Genomic DNA, 16,808 nt, shown 5'->3' on the forward strand with positions numbered 1-16,808 from the left:
TGCATTCTTGCCAGAAGGAAAGCAGTAAAACCTAGTTGCAGTCATCTGTAAGCTAGCCTGGAATGAATGCTTCTCAGTAATGACTATCGATGAGCTATATGATGCTTTACTTTAGAAGTAGCAGTTGTGACGGAATTTCCTGGAGAATCTGGTTCTAAGCAATGGCAGCCCTAAAAGTCCATAGCGCTGACTGTCCAAGCAGGGAGAGAGCTTTCCATCAAGTGAGGTCAGGATTGTCTTGAAGCTGGAGCAGAATGTGACTTACAAAGTAATACATCGAGGCTTGGGTGTACAAAAGTAGTAACTTTTTTCTGGGAAGCAGGTATAAGACGATTACAATAATGAAGAGGAAACGCTGGGCCATTGGGGTGAGATTTTTTTTTTTCCATTCATGTGCTTGTGGCAGAAGTGACTAACGGTGGCGTAATGCTTGTGAAGGGAGGGAGAGCGCAGTGAGTCAGGGGACAGCAAGATCCCTGCTAGGGATGGCTCTGTCCTCATTCGGTTGGTCAGCAGAGAAGCAAATACTGAGTCTTGGAAAAAAAAAGAGTAGAGGTGGGATGTAATACCTGTTGGGGAGGAATAGACAGGATGAAGGAAAACGTACAAAAGTAAAATACTTTTCTATGCTATCTTAGCATCCCCATCAGTAAACAGAAAGGTATAACTACATTAAGACCTTAAAGCCTGCCTGGAATGTGAGAAACCAGAAAGGACAAGGGCTTAAGCAGCTTTATTTACAGACACAAGCAGGTTTCTTCATTAAATACAGGTGCTGCTAATCCTTTGCACTAAATTTGTTTAGTATAGCTATGTTTTATGGCCAGACACGACCTGATATATTGTAAATCTACAGGGGTTGCTTGTGGATAGCAAAGAGCTGTGGGATCAGAGCAGTCCTGGTCTAGATATTATGTTAATTTGCAATAAAGGAATGATAACTGGTAGTGGGAATAAGTCCAGTGTTGGGCACTAACATAAAACAGTGCCTGTAATGCTGTTAAACTAGGTTATGCAAAGAGGTATGAGCTGATGTGCATGGCGGAGCACAGGTTGCTGCTGGGTTTTGGCTTGTGTAAGTGGGGAAATACTGGTGGGCTGTGCACCATACCGCTCCGAGGCTGCTGTCGGCTGTGCCCCTTGTCTGCTGCTGTGAGGAAAACAAGGGAGGGTAAAGCCAAACCACTAAAAGCTACGGCTATTTATATGTTGTAAGCTAGCCAAGGACAGGGGAAAAACAATAGAGCACAGGGCAGAATGTGGGAATTTGCACAAGGAAACAGTGTATCTGTTGTTGAAAACTTGAGAAAATAAATGTTTGACTAAGGGGCAAGGACTTCACTGTATAAAGTTCTAAGGAAGGCTGGATTTGGCAATCTAGAAGGTAATTATGCAGAAAGTTTTTTAGACTGATTTTAGAAAATTGGAATTTGCCTGCTTGAGGAACAGTCTGAAGCCAGCTGTGTGGTCAGCAGTGGCAGGAAAAGGTCTGTTGGGGCATGGAGAGCCAGGTTTTCCATGGGGACAGGGTTTATTGCTAGGAAATAGCATTCTTTACAGTGGAGCTGGGGAAGTAGTCTCTTTTTTTTTTGGGGGGGGTGGGGGGGACACAGCACATTGTTATGGTGCTGCTGTTGTTTTACAGGAGTCCTAGCAAAAAGTACAAGGGAAAATGAAATGTGGAAAGGGTGCGGGGATGTGGGAGGAAGCTGGTAGTAGTGGAAAGAGGTGTGAGCCTCCCTGTGGAGGGAGTAAAGCTTACCCTCTCAGATGCTTTAAAAATTTAAATCTGTCATACCACATTCTGACAACATTTCGGCGATTACTAAGCTTATTCATAAAGGGTGTTGAGAAGATGTATTTGCAGAAGGGGAGGATGTAGTTACTTGCAGTGTGACTTAAAGTGGCTCCTAAAGGAATTGCTCCAGTGAGCAGAAAAGCCTGGATTTATTTTGGCAGGCTATGCTAGTCTGGACAATAGTTCACCCTCTCCACCCTTCAGGAGAAAAGAATATGAATTGTACAGGCACTTCCTAAATCCAGCTGAAAAACAAAAATAGTGGAGATGTTTGTGAGATTTTATAAGCCCAAGCAAACTTTACAGGAAAGCGGCTCAGAGCAATTGCTCTGCAGGGTGGGGCGAGGGGGACTAAAATCCCGGTGCTAAATGTGAGTCATGCAGTTTTCGTGGGGAATGTGCTGGGAAGTTCAGGCTGAGCCCTGCCCTGTCTCCTTGGAAGCTCTGAAGGCAGGAGCTTGCAAGCCTTCAGCTGTAGGCAACAATACAAGCATTGCAGGGATTGTATCTACTACAGCATGGCCTTTTCATCCCATTTTCTTGTTTTTTCAGTGCCAGGAGGCTGGTAACATGAAGGCAAGCAGGGGTCTGAGCACCCTGGGAGGGTGCAGGTGTGCTGGGCAGCTGGGGAGCTGTGCCAGGGGCTTTGCAGCACAGTAAACAAGTCCAGGCAGCCGCTGGTGGTGCGGCCCATGTGGGACAGCCCGTGGCCCCCAGGGGTCTGGGGGATGCTGTCCCTGGGTGAGAGTTGATGCTCCAGCGAAGGAGCATGAGCACAGCTTGTGCTCCTCAGCATAGCCCAAGCTGGGTTTGTTGGGTTTCTATGTTTAGGGGATGGTTTATGCCTATGGCCTCTGTGTAATTATGACTATTATAAAATAGCCACCTCTTCAGTCTCTGCCTGTTGGCAGCTCTGAGGAAACGACCTAATTTGAACTGCCAGCAAGTGAGGACCTTGAACCCTATCAAAGTCACTTTTAAATGAACCTAGAACATCTAGACACTTGCCAGACTTCGCTGGCAATGGTAAAAATAGGTTAGTGAGGATTTTTCCACTGCTGGACACAGGCTTCCACATGCATGGCTCCTACAAAATGAATCCACAAGGCAGCCATTCATGGCATGTTGAATGCTTCTCTTCTCTGGCTGCCTATTTGACGTTCAATAGATATTCAGGCTGTGGCTGAGAAGTAACCTTTTATGCTTTATTCTTAACACTGGCATTTAGTCCCTAACTCGTCATGCACTGGGCTACTGCAGTTCTGTCGCACCAGTGGAACTGCTCCCTTTGAAATGCGAACATGGCAGGTCCTGCTGGATAAAAGGAGTTTGTGTCTGAAGATGCTGCTCCGTGGCTGTGTATGGGCAAGGAATAGGGTGGAGGGGAGCTGGGGAAATTACACCACAGGACAGGTTTTTCGGCTGATACAGCCTGATACGAGCTGCACCTTCAGCTTACGCTGGTACCACCCCCGCTGACAGAAAGATGGGAGAGAGCTCAGCAGCCCCTTCCAAACCCACAGTCTCACCCTAGCATGGCGTTTGTAATTAAAAGAACAGCTTTAAATATCCTTGGTGCAGCTCTGCTGCTGGGGTTTCTTGGTCCTTCTCCTTTCTCAGTACCCTAGCGGGTGGTTATCCTTGCAGTGGAGGCGCAGGGCAGGGCCAGTTCCCAGGAGGGAGATGGACTTTTCAGTATTTTGGGTTACATCCCACCATCAGCAACAGAACAGAGGCAGAAGGGAGACAGGGCCAGCGTTCAGCAGACGTGATTCATGACTTGGTCTGCTTGCAGGCTATTCAGGGCACAGTGTGAATGCAGACAGATGTTAAAAGTGGCCGTGGGTGTTCAATAAAGTTACTGTTTTGCCTCTTCTTGTATGGGACCAGCCCCTCCTTGGCAGTTCTCTGTGACTTTATTCTGCACGACAGTGAAGACAGGAAAATCTGTGTTGGTCAGGGATGCCGGTGGGGTCTGTCTCTGTTTTCAGATGGAGCCCGGTCCTGTAAAGCCACGCAGCCATGCTGTGCTGTGGGGCCGGTTTGCTGCTCCATGCCACTGGGGCTGCCTTTGCCAGGCGTGTGAGTCCATGTCAGCCACTACCGTGTGCCTTTCTTTGCCTGGCTTTATTAGCGTGGTGAATTCACAAACATTTTTGTATCGCTGGGTGAGCTGGGACCTATCTCATGCTTTAACGGCCAAGATGAAAAACTCAGCTGCCCTTCTGCATCCAGTCACACTTTCACTGCAGCCATCGTCGTATCTATTTTAGATGAGAAATCGCTGTATTTGCAGTGTGAGTCCCAAGAGCAGCTTCTCGTCCTGCTTTCCGGTGCCACGAGGCAGCCCCCAGGAACCTCTGCTCTTACAGGGTGGCTGCTTTGTGTCATGGGAACACCGGGATTTGTAGACCCTCAACCATTAACATCAGCAAACCACCAACTGAATAAAATTATTTTCATTGTGGTTTTACTTCTGTTTTCCTCCTCGACATTTTCCTAGAAGCCATGTAAGCATTCAGCTGTTATATGTGGCACAGAAGGGGACTTTTTCCCCTTTCTCTTACAGTCTGTGGCTGTAGCCTTTGTCTTCTGCACCAAACTGGAGGTTTTTGCATGCTCTTGAAAAGAAACCAGGGTGACAAATAGGGTGTAAATATATGGGAGAGAGAAGACTGCATCAAGTACCACCCTCCTGATCATGCAAGTTGTGCTTTAATGGCAAGTGTGTGCGGTGAATGAGGGAGGCCTTTCCCTGTAGAAGCTGAGAGGATGACACGCTGCTTGCTTTAATTTTTACACCAGAGGCTGTAAAAATCTCCAGGATGTGAGGACAGAGAATTCTCTTAAAGAGAATTAGGATCATAGGATCACAGAACAGTGCGATTTGGAAGGAACCTCAGGAGCAGGGTCAGCCATGAGGTTAGACCAGGTTACTCAGGGCTTTACCTAACCTGGTCCTGAAACCCTCCAAGGATGGTGTCATGGTTTAACGCCAGCTGCCAAGTAAGTACCATGCAGCTGCTCTCTCTCACACCCACATGCTGGTGGCATGGGGAGGAGAATCAGAAAAAAAGGTAAAACCCATGGGTTCAGATAAGAACAGCTTACTAGTTGAAATGGAATGAAATATTATAATATTATACTAATAATTGTAATGAAAGTGAGACAACAAAAAGAGGAATGAAACCTAAGACAGACAAGTGGTGCACAATACAGTTGCTCACCACCTGCTGACTGATGCCCAGCCAGTCCCCAAGCAGCGACTGGCCCCTCCTGGGCAACTCCCCCAGTCTATACACTGAGCATGACATTCTGTGGTATGGAATATCCCTTTGGCTAGTTCAGGTCAGCTGTCCCGGCTCTGCTCCCTCCCGGCTTCTTGTGCACCTGCTCACTGGCAGAGCGTGGGAAGCTGAAAAGTCCCTGACTTGGAGTACGCACTGCTCAGCAACAGCTAAAAAGATCAGTGTGCTATCAGCAATATTCTCATATTAAATCAGAAAACCACAGCACGGTACCAGCTACCAGCAAGAAAATTATCTGTATCCCAGCCAAAACTAGGACAGATGGGAACTGCGCGGTCTCTTAGGGTGACATGTTCCACTGCTGGGCTGGTGTCCTGATGAGAAAGTTTTTGCTTATGAGTTTGAACTTCTCTTGTTTTAACCTATGCCTGGTTTCTCACCACACACCATGGTGAGGAGCCCAACTCTTGTCTTTTTGGTCATCTCCTCAGAAATACTGGCAGGCTGCCGTTAGCCTCCCACCACAGGTTTCTCTTCTCCAGGTCAAACAGCCCTGTAACCCCAGCATCTTCTCACAGGGCACATGCTCCATCCAGCAGGCTGACCAGCTTGGTTGTCCTCCACCAACCTTGCTCCAGTTTGTCGGTGCCTTTCTGATACTGAGAGGGACACAAAACTGTGCGCAGCGTGTTGGATGCTCTCTAATGAGTGCTGAGAACCTGGGGGCAATCACTTCCCCTGACCCATTGATTAGGCTTCTGTTACTGCAGCCCAGGATGCTGTTGGCCTTCATCACTGCCGGGACACACTCCCAGCTCATCCTCAGCTTGCCGCCTGCACAGCCCCCACCCCAGCTCCCCCCAAGGACCTTTTCAGCAGAGCTGCTCCCCAGCCTGGCAGTCCCCACCCTGTACTGTTGCTGTGGGGTTATTCCTTCCCAGATGCAGGGTTTCACAATAATCTGTGTTGAATTTCATAAAGTCTCTGTTGGCCCATCCCTCTGGCCTGCCTAGCTCTCTGGATGACAGCTCTGCTCTCAAGCACACGGAGCGGTCCCCCTGCAAAGGTGAGGAGAGTGCACTCCATCGCTTCCATGGGATCATTGGTAAAGTTGTTGCACAGGCCAGTTCCCTGCAGATGCCTGCAGTGCCCCACTCACTACTGGCCTCCTGTCAAATGAGCATCCGTTTCACATCTGGAAACTTGTCCTGGTTGTGGGCTACCCGAAGGTCTGTTTCTGACAGAAGCAAGTACACTAAAGGCAGGGAAAATACTTCACCACTGTTGTGGGAAAATCTTCATGACTCATCTTCCACATAGAGCAGTTGCCTGGAAAAAAAAAGTCATTACAGCCATGGCTTTTGTTCTGCTGCTTTCTGGGAAGAGTGTCCCTTGGGACACCCGGGCCCATTAGTAGCCAAGGTTAGAGCCACACTGATGAAGAACAATAAGCAGTTTCTTTGGTACTTTTGGGCTTTGTGAAGGACAGCGTGTCCATGCTCAGGGACTTTATTGTGGAAAAAAGAAACAAAACTGGTGGTGGAAGTGGGGCAGAAAGCTGAGCAACTAGTAAACGTGTCACTTGACAAGTTCGCATCAAGGACTGCTAATCCCACATGTCAAGGTCCTCTAGAAGGCCAGCTTTGCTCCACCCTTGACTTGGCACTGCAATCACAGCTGATTTTTGCTGACAGCAATTCCCCTTCCTGAGCCTGTCAGCGTATCTAGTAAGCTGCTTCCTTTGCTTTTACAGCCATGTGGACACAAACAACTGCTTTCCTTCCCAGAGCAGCCAGTCCCTTGCTTCCTGCTGATGGCATCTCACTGTACCGTGAGAGGGCCTCTCCTCCCTCTGGCTGGGTGGCAAAAGTCCCATCTTACTCCTGGGGAAGATTTCTATTAAAAAGTTTCGGTTTCCCTTTGATAAGCATTTTGTTTTGCAATGCATGTCGCATTTATCGGTAAAATTAGCCTTGCAGCTGGTACGAGCTACTCCTCCATGCTTTTTGTGATCGACCCCTGTTATCAGCACCTTATCGTTGCCAGAGTTCAAGTGTCTGGGCTAAAACTTTCTGTGCCGCCTGCCTCAAGCTGAATGGGGTTTTTGTATGTCCTGAAGTATCAGCAAACAGGGTTCAGTTATTGCCAACAATGAGCTTAGAGGAAAAAATGTTGTTTTGCCAATTTAAAAAAAAATAAAGAAAATCTAGCAACCATTTAACTGAAGGACATCTGCTGTTTTGGAGGCAGTGCTTGGGTGTTGTGGATAGTTTCTGCTTTTTGTTAGAGAGGTGTGTATGGCTTTTTAGAAAGGAAAAGAGCACCAAAGTGTAAGCTTCTTGGAGACATCTTCATCTGTATAGTTCTGCTAGACCTGGAGGTGCAGATGCCAAAATCCTTGGGCACCTAAGTGCATCCCCGGGACTAACCATGCAAAGGTTGCAAGCTTCACCTACACTTACCCCACACGCACCTAAAATCTGTAGATAGTCATCAGGCTTTTCCTGGGAAAAAGAGCTGTGCCATAATGCAAACCAAATTTTCTCAGCCTGGTCAGAGCTGAGTTGGGTGGATCCTGCCTCCCACCTCAGGCTGCCCCGGGGAGGAGGGAGCCTCACCTGCCCTCCTGGCATGGTCTCTTCTCTGTGAGAAGGTCTTTCCTAGATGCTTATGGACATTTATGGTGCACCTGAAGGATGTGACATGGTGTAAATACTCCAGAGGTAAATTTTCTCAAGGACACAGCAGGAGGAAGGGCCCTTTTATAAAACAGGCTCCCCCAGGAGCCCCTTCTTTGCCCGGGGAATGCAAACCATCCTCCACACCCATCTCTAGGTAAGTGCCCAAATTACTTCTTCATGTGCTATCAGTTGCACGCTGGGTGGAGGACACCAGGCTTTCTCAGCCCTCTAGAGGCTCTGGTTCACCCCAGCCCACGGCACGCCTCTGTTATGAGCTTCACGCGGGAGGAACCCGTACTCTTTTGGAGGGAAACCACGATAAGCTAAAACCTGAAAGCATTAGACCTGGCACTGCCGACCTGTAGGCTGCCACAAAGCACCCAGGTTACTGAAACGTGTCCCGAGGTACCAGTCTTTCAGGCACACCTGCAGACAGCCCTCTGCTCCGGTTTGCTGCCTCTGGCGGGACAACACCCTGCAAACTCGCTGCTTTAATGCAGATTCACCCAGTCTTCTCCCCGGCCACCCCCAGGCTTCACAACGAAACACAAACAGTAGGTATCTAGCAAGACTTACAGCAAGGCTTGTCCTCAGCCAAGGTTGCAAGTGAAGAAAAGATAAAAGACAGCCCTGGGGGGGAAGGGTTAACCTGCCTTAACCTCCCCCAGTGCTCCCAGCCTCTCCTGGCTGGAAGTCACCCAGTGCCCAGGCACTGCCCCAGCCCAGGCTGCTTTGCTCTGGGGTCTTTCGGAGCTGGGCCATCAAGGAGACAGGCTTCTTGGATCCTTACTGGCATCCACAGCATCCAGCTATTCATCTCGGGTGTATCTGCTGTGTAAAACCTATTGATCTAGTTTCGGGTGCCCTGGTAGGCAGCCTTGAAGTTTTATCTCTGGTCTGCCCTCCTGGTTAACTGGTTTATATTAATTCTCTCAGCTTGATACTAAATACTCCGTGGCAGACTGCACAGGACCGCACTGTAAAACTCGCTGTCTTGGGTGTGTTGCCAGGTTCCTGTAGAAACTGCAAATGACACAACAGCGAGATGTGCCAGACGATGCAGAAACATCTTGCTGTGCTGCAGCTATGAGAGCAGGTTTTCTCATGCCCACACCTTCATTGCTGTCCTGTGTTGCAATATGCAGGACAGCTTGATGCTTGGCCAGATGCATGGCTTTGAAGCTCAGTGGTTGTGGAACTTCTTAGAGCTGGGAGGAGAGAGAGCAGTTCCAAAAGTGTCTGTGCATTTTACACTATGACCTCTTTTATAAAGAAATACTCAGCACAGCCTGGCCTCTGCATCCCCAGGGTGGCACAGGGACAGTTATGCTCCACCCTTTGAGACCTTTTTGATTTTCCTTGGTTTTTTTCAGCAGAAAAGTGTAAAATCCCAGAGTAGCCAGTGCCCACCTTCTTTGTGCCAGTCCTCAAAGCTACCAGGCAGCAATGGAGCTGGAGGCAATTCCCCAAAATCCTGGGGGACAGTACCAGGCACTGGAACCCTGAGTGGGTGAGTAGGGGCTAAGGACACCACGTTCTCCTTCCACCCCTGCTCCCCTCTCTCGCATCATTTCAAAATAAAGTAGTAAATCACTCCCCATGTCTGCTAGAGGCAGCGTGGAAAGCTTCCCCCTGGAGTCACGTGCTGTGACCTGGAGCAGGATGATGGCAGCGCAGAGAACTAGGTGAGACTTGCATCAGGGGAAGCGAGGCTGAAGAGAGGGGCTGGGAAAGTAAGGGAAGGGAGAAAAACTAGGGATGGAGGAAAGGGTCAGCACTAGAAACAGAGTGGGGAAGGCAAATGCAGGGCACAGGTATAAGGATAATGATGAGCAAGAAGAAATAGTTGTGGGGAATGTCAGGAACTGGTAGTATCTGGGAGAAAATGTAATAGCCTGGGTACACAGGAGATCAGACTGAAAGATGTAGAGGGCTCTTCTAGCTTGGGATGCTGGCTCTACAAATAGTCTGTCAGCTGGCTCTTTAGCTCAAACGATGAAATCAAATACTCCAACCTTCTGATGATCATTACGTGGCGGTATGACCTCACAGCATGAACTGTCGCTTTTACCATTTATTTAACCACAACAGAAAGAACAACCAAGAGCAGAGAATAAATGACATTGACTGCAATCTGGGTCATGCTAGTATGAAAAGCATGGAGGAAACCTCTAACTCATGTGCACACACATCACCATATAGATCTGCAGGATCTGTGCAGGAGCTTAGAGGCTCTAATGAACTGGAACTCAATGAAGAGACAGAATGGTCTTGGGATGAAGATACATCAATGTTGTCCTGCTTCAGGTTTAAGGTGATGTTGGGCAAGTCACACAGCTGGGCTCTTTCTGTATTCCTGATTTTCTGACTTTACTAGGTAAACTCCAGAGCAAATGCTCTGAAAACCAGCTTTCACTAAGGCCAATTCTGCCGAAGAGGTCACCGCCAAAAGCAGCAAAAGGATCCTCCAAATCCCTGTAGGAATTGGTGACCTTCCCCTGGGCTGGAGGGAAGCACCTTACTTCTGGTGTAGTTCATTTTTCGCAGATGTAAATAAAAGTACTTTTATTTTTTGCTGAGGTGCTGGGTCCACATGGCAACTGCTGAAGTCTGTAAAAGCCATGGACTACAAACCCAAGATTTTGCCTCCTGAAGGATGATGCCTCTACTGTCTCAGTCCATTGCCAGTACCTGTTTCTGAACTTAAACATTTTGTGGCTGAGCACCCACGCTGTAAACCAAGGATGTAGAAGAGAATTGTAATAATGCCTTCTGTTCCTGCAGGGTGTTATGTGAATACTGCCATGCTTGTACTGGCAAACGATACTGATGAACATCATCAAAATGCCACATGGAAATTATTAACTACTCAGCGAAGAATTAAGATTATATGAAGTAAATATGGTCTCAGTCACACACTGGCTGAAAAGACTAAAAAAATCCAAATTACTACCTACCTACTCACTGGCTGAGACAGAGGCTCTGAGCTAAAAATAGTTTTTAATTACAAGATCACATACGCATAGGCACAAAAGAGGCTAAATAAAAGTTGCACCTTCCTAGCAGCATTTCCTAATTTTTGAATGCTCAGCTCTTATCAACTGAAAAAAATTCTGCATTTTTTCAGGTGAAACATTTACACTCTTTAAAGTGCTGTTCTACCCACTAAGAAGTGGCTGTGCAATGCTCTGTTACTCCTGTCCCTCACTGGCTGCACATCAGCTACGCTCTGTGTAAAGGCTCAAAGCTGGGTTTTGTTTCCCGCCTGCCAGCTCTGTTTCAAGCAGGATGTTTTCCATTTTGTATGCAATTGCCAGTAAAAAAGTCCTGGAGAATTCCACGCGTGCCTCTGCACCCTCTCCAGATAGCAGCTCCTTTTTATGTCAGTGAAAATATGTTGTGGCTAATTTTGTGCAAATAGCTTTGAGGGCAAAAGGTGCTCCTGAACCAGGAACTTGATTTAGCTGATGATGCGTGGGCTCAGAGTGCCTTGCTCCTTTTCCCCTGGCTAGGTTGGGTTTTACAGAGCCAAGAAGTTAAACAGAAACCACTCTTAGATTTTATTTGGCAGCATCGCATTTATATTGTCACATTCCAGCGCAGAACAGGGAGTTCTCTCTTCTCCTCCTCCTCTTTATTTTAATTATTACCTGTCCTTGCAGTCCCTCAGCCTGGGCGGGATGGAGGGAGGGCGTTGCTCTAGATCGGATCCAGCTCGCTTATTTACCAGGAACTTTACCGACGGGAGGAGTCTTGCCCACCAGACTGGAACCCGCTCAGGCACCAGAGCAAATGCTCTGAAAACCAGCTTTCACTAAGGCCAATTCTGCCGAATAGGTCACCGCCAAAAGCAGCAAAAGGATCCTCCAAATCCCTGTAGGAATTGGCGACCTTCCTCTGGGCTGGAGGGAAGCACCTGACTTCTGGTGTAGCTCATTTTTCACAGATGTCATCACCTTCCTCTCGAAAAGGCCAGCAATATTGCCAGAGACCCTCTACTTTAAAACAGCCAAGGGCATCTACCAGTAGAGGAACGATGCTGCTGTATCTCCCACGGAGTCTGCACCCGCACCCACGGGTGCCCTGTCCCCAACCAGGCTGGCTCAGGCTTGGGGCAGAAGCTATTTCATTTCAGACGGAACCAAGTCAGAAAGGAATGAAGCCTGTTTCTCACTGCACTCCTCATCTGTAGCCACTTTGACCAGGAGGTGCTGCAGAGGGATGCAGCTGGGCTTGCAGAGCGGGCACCGACAGCAACGCGGGGGTCCCGCCAGCTCTCCCCCTGCTCACCAGCGTCCTACTACATGTTAGAGCAAGCAGCGCTGGCGCCCTTCCTGCGCCTCCTCCCTGTCTCTTCCCGCTTCACTGTCTCTTTTCCACCTTTAGTCAGTTGCTTTGCAGCCACTGGAGATGCACGTTCCCGCAAGTATTACTCACTCGCCCCCCATGCAGAGGCTTTCCTGTGGGGGCAGCCCGCGCTGCAGGGCAAGCCTCCTCCTCTACAGGGAGATGGGGATTCCCTTTCCCTTTCCTTCCTTTGTGTAGGCAAACTTTAAAATAGTGTTTTAAATCACTGGAATGACTCAGTAGAGCAGCTCTGGCAGGGTGGGGAGCCAAGTTTTGGGGGTGAAAAAAGAAAAAAAAAAAAAAAAAGGCATTGACTTTTGCTTTATGATATATGGGCTGCTATTCAGTCTTCAGTACACAAAGGGCTTTTCTTCCCGAGCCATTAACTAAATGAATCAGCAGAGGACATCCCTCCAGATGCGTGCTGGGCAGTGTTTCTCTGGAGTCACACCTCACTCGTACTCCACAGGCTGGGAGGTCACGTATTCCTCTGCCTCTACAGGAACATCACACAATGGGAAGGTGCTTTTCAAAATGGAAGGTTGCTGTAAAAATAACCCATGACTCTTCTGCAGAGAACTGCAAACAGAAATTATGAGAAATATTTTCAGCCTTTGTTGTCGCAAACGGAGCGAGCGCAAACAGCAGAGCCGGCAGAACAGGCTGCCACCGTGCGTGGGATGGCAGAGAGCAGCCTGCAGCTTCCCCGCGCCAGCTCAGGCTGGTGGCAGCGGCTGGGCGAGCGTCAGCTCCACGGAGGGTGTTTGTGCTGCAGTGACGAGGGCACCTCCAGTGCAAGGCGGAGCCGGTGGGCATGGGGTACCGCTCCTCGTGGGGGCCTGGCGAGCTGGCCAGGGCGTGCTCCAGCCAGCCCAGCAGCCCCTCAGCAGAGCACAGAGCCTGCGCTTGGGGTGCAGACCCCCTCCCAATACGGCTCTTTGAGTAAACCAGATTTTGGCTCCTTCTTCCCAACAGAGGCTCGAATTAAGCAGGTGCCCAGAAGCCACTGGCTTACAAGAAGGGTTCCTGAAGTGCTCCTCAGCGAAATGCAAAGATGACCTCAGAGGTCGGGCGTGTAATCTCTCAGCATGCCAATCTCAGCATGAAAACCCAAGATATAAAAGGTGACTGGCAGCCCCTGGCCCCGGCTCACCCCTCTGCCAGCACAGACTGCTGCAGGACAGCCAGGTAGCCCGAAGCCCACTGGTCACTCGTGGCATGAAAGTGCACGGGCACAGCTGGAGGAGATGCCAGGCAGCAGGGGCACTGGCAGCAGGGATGTCGCATGGACACACATTTCTAATGAACTGGAGTTGCTCGTGGACTCAGGATACCCATCACTGCTCGAACACGGTCACACAACATGCCTTTTCACATCTGTTTCTCCTCCCCATTTCTTACTATTCTCTCCCATTGCTGCTCTTTTCTTTCTCTGACCTTCTCCCACCAGTTTCTGCACAGGCTCTCTTCACTCTCCATTACCATGAATGGCAATGTTTTGATTTTATGACACCTTCTGGAGCTGCACATGGCACGAGGAAGAGCCTGGGCACAAATGGAAGATGCTGAGCCTTTGCCCCAGCCCCCAGGCAGGCAGGTGAGACTTCATGCAGGAACACGCAAGGCTGCCTGGCCCCCAAAAAATCCCAAGCCAAAAAAACCCAACCACCCAGCTTCCCCAAGCAGCTGTGTGGAGGAGAACCAGCCATGTTATTTCCCTGTTAAAGGGGGAAAGGCAAGGATGAAATCATCTTCCCGCAGAAGAAAGGGAAACCGGTTTCCTTCCCAAAATCTGCATGGAGGCTTGTGCCTCAGCCCCTCTGCTGCGGCAGGGATCACTGGTGGAGTGGGGCTCCCTCCCTGCCCCAGGACCAGAAGGCAAGGTGGACCCAAGAGGTACACTTTGCAGGTGAAACGGGCTGCAGCTTTCTCTCTTATCCACACTTTGCTCAAACTTCCTGAAAAGAAACCAAGGGAGGAACTTCACCTCCTTGTTCTAGGTGCTGTAAAAATATACAGTGAGCACAGAGGGCACCAGTATCCCAAGGGGATAGCTTATATGCCTGTATGTAACTGGATCCTTAAAGCTCCTGGCTATTTACAGCTGCCTTGCCATAAAATCAAACACTTTCCTGCAGTTCACATCTCCGGCGACAACCCTTAGCAGGCTGCTATCACAACCCTGGTCTCTCTGAAGCTGTTGGCTTAATGTTCAGGATCGACCATCCCTTGTCTGGTGGGATCATGCAGATGGGGGCACGTGGGGGACACAAGAAGACTAAGCAATGTGTCCTGGACTCCCTCAGTATTGGTTTTGATGACTTACATTGTGTGTCTTATGCTGTGCAATCTCATCTGGCAGATTTATTATCAGTTCCGAAGGTATGATTATCATTAAGCTAAATGAGGTATCACAGGTGTTTTCCATGCTTGTCAGCATTTAGCTATGAAGATGCACAGCACTGTCACATAATGGATTTGGGGTTTATTTTTTATTTGCGATGCATTGTTCTTGTGCTTAGCACAGCCATTCAAAGAAAAATCAACTTTTACCATTCAGCAATAGATTATTTTCTTACGCGATTTGTAGCAATCTTTGTAATAAGCAATGCAAAAAATACCTTGGGAATTTCAACTGCTGAACTGAATAAATGTTGATAGTTTCTAATGTATCCTGCTTTACAGAAACTAAGAAGCCTGTAAGAAAAGAGTTCTCCTTTTGACTAAAACAGAAGAGTTAGTTCATGAGGTTTTATGTGCTCTCACCACATAACACAGGACTTGTTTGTAGAAAATAATGTCTACTGGCTGGCTAAGGCACATAGGAAAAGGTTAATGTACCAAATTTACCTGTTTATACATCAGCTGTTTAGAAGTAGCAGAAGATGGACCATTTAATTATGTTAAAATATGCAATACAGTGGATAGATATGCATATGTGTGTGCACGATTGTACTGTTCAGCTGAACGGTCACGTTTTGGGTAACCAGACAAAACCTTACAGTCGCTTTCCTTCGGTGGAAACAATATCCTCGCTCTCATTTCCAGTCTTACAACAATGGTGCTGAATTAGTCCGACACAAAAACACACACCCACAATTTGGCTTTCCACCTTATAAAACCTCTTCATTAATTCGGAAAAAACCCACGGTAATACTTGGTAACGCACCCAGCTATGTCCATTTGAAATAAGTCTGACTTGCTTCAAAATTCTGCTTACTTGGCTTGGTGCTTCTGGCTAAAATTACGATATGGAGGCAAAACAGTTTTCACTTTGAAGGCGGAGATGCCACAGTCAGAAAGCCATGACATTTTGAATTTTGATCCTGCCATCCTAACAAAGTGAGCCTTCTGGAGACTCGACATGCAAAGGAAATACCCACTAAAAGCACACTGGGGCCTAAACCCAAGGTGTCTGCGCAACATATAGGCAATTCCACTGAAAGTAAGTTGGAGCAGGGGGAATGGCACAAGGAGATTAAGGAGGGATGCCATTCCAAGATACTTCTGCAGTGTGTGTTGCAGGTGTAATTGAGAAGCTCACACAATTATGCAAGCCTCTGCACCTTGGTGGGCGACCTGGCACATGATCAAGGGCTGTTGCTGCTTCTGCCAGTGGCAGCACTGGCTTTAAAAAAAAAAAAAAAAAAAAAGTCTGGTACCTGCAGAGTAGATTAACCTTGGTTCAGCTCCCACAAAGTCAGTGGAACACAGAAGGGATGAATCTGGCCAGCTGCATTCTCTCAGGCACCCACCTTTTCCTCCAGCTGTTAACAGCAGTATGAAAGAAATTTCAGTTCAGAACTTCCAGCCCAGTCCAGTTGGACCTGGCAAGTTTAAGGTACAAGTATGGAAATGAAACAAACCATTCCCCTCGGCAACCACTCCCAGAGAAGCCCACATTTTATCTAAAAGCTTGAGCGCAAAAGATTTTCCATTTCAATAACTTGACTGTGCTCATTTAACCCCCCAATTTTTTGAAATTGTATCACATAGCACTTGGCGATCCTGAATGTCCAAATGACATTTTTATGGGAAATGTCATGAGCAGAATATGCCAGCTGGCTGCACAATTCTGCCACCAGACAATATCTAAAAGGCTTATTTCTGAAAATAAGTTTTTCAAAAAATTATTATTTTCTTTACTGTAGGAGAAAGGGAAGGTAGGGGCACACAAGTTGGCATTCCGTTGTTGGTTTTGTCCTCTCCATCTCCTGGAAAGGTTGGTTCACAGCCCTAGCTATGAAGAATTCTGCTGTCATCACCACTAAGAGTTTTCAAAGCGTACTTGTAATTGCAATAAAAATTCCTATTCACACCTCTTGGAAATACTGGTTCAGGTTGTTCAGCTGTGGATGAGTGAAACAAGTGTGAACTAATGCACGTTCCCTACCAATTCTTTAGCTTGTTACAGACAAGAATAAACTTTTCCTCTAGGAAATGGAAATTCCAGAAGCTCTACACAAATCTGCAGATTCATGATATAATCTGTCCCTGACTATACTGCTTAGTCTTCAGCAGTCTTCTGCCACTGCCAGAGATGAAACCGTGTTTTACAATATACAGGAGAAAGAAAAAGGAGCGGAGGAGCAGCATTCAGCTCCTGACAGACACTCTTTATGACTAGACTACAAAGAAATTGAAACAAAAGACCCGGTAACACTTAATTTCACAAGGTACAGAAGGGGCACCCAGATCACTGTAAATATAAGAATTATTCAGGCCTTGCCTGCG

Source organism: Falco cherrug, chromosome 5, assembly GCF_023634085.1.
Source record: "Falco cherrug isolate bFalChe1 chromosome 5, bFalChe1.pri, whole genome shotgun sequence".
NCBI classification, from domain to species: Eukaryota; Metazoa; Chordata; class Aves; order Falconiformes; family Falconidae; genus Falco; species Falco cherrug.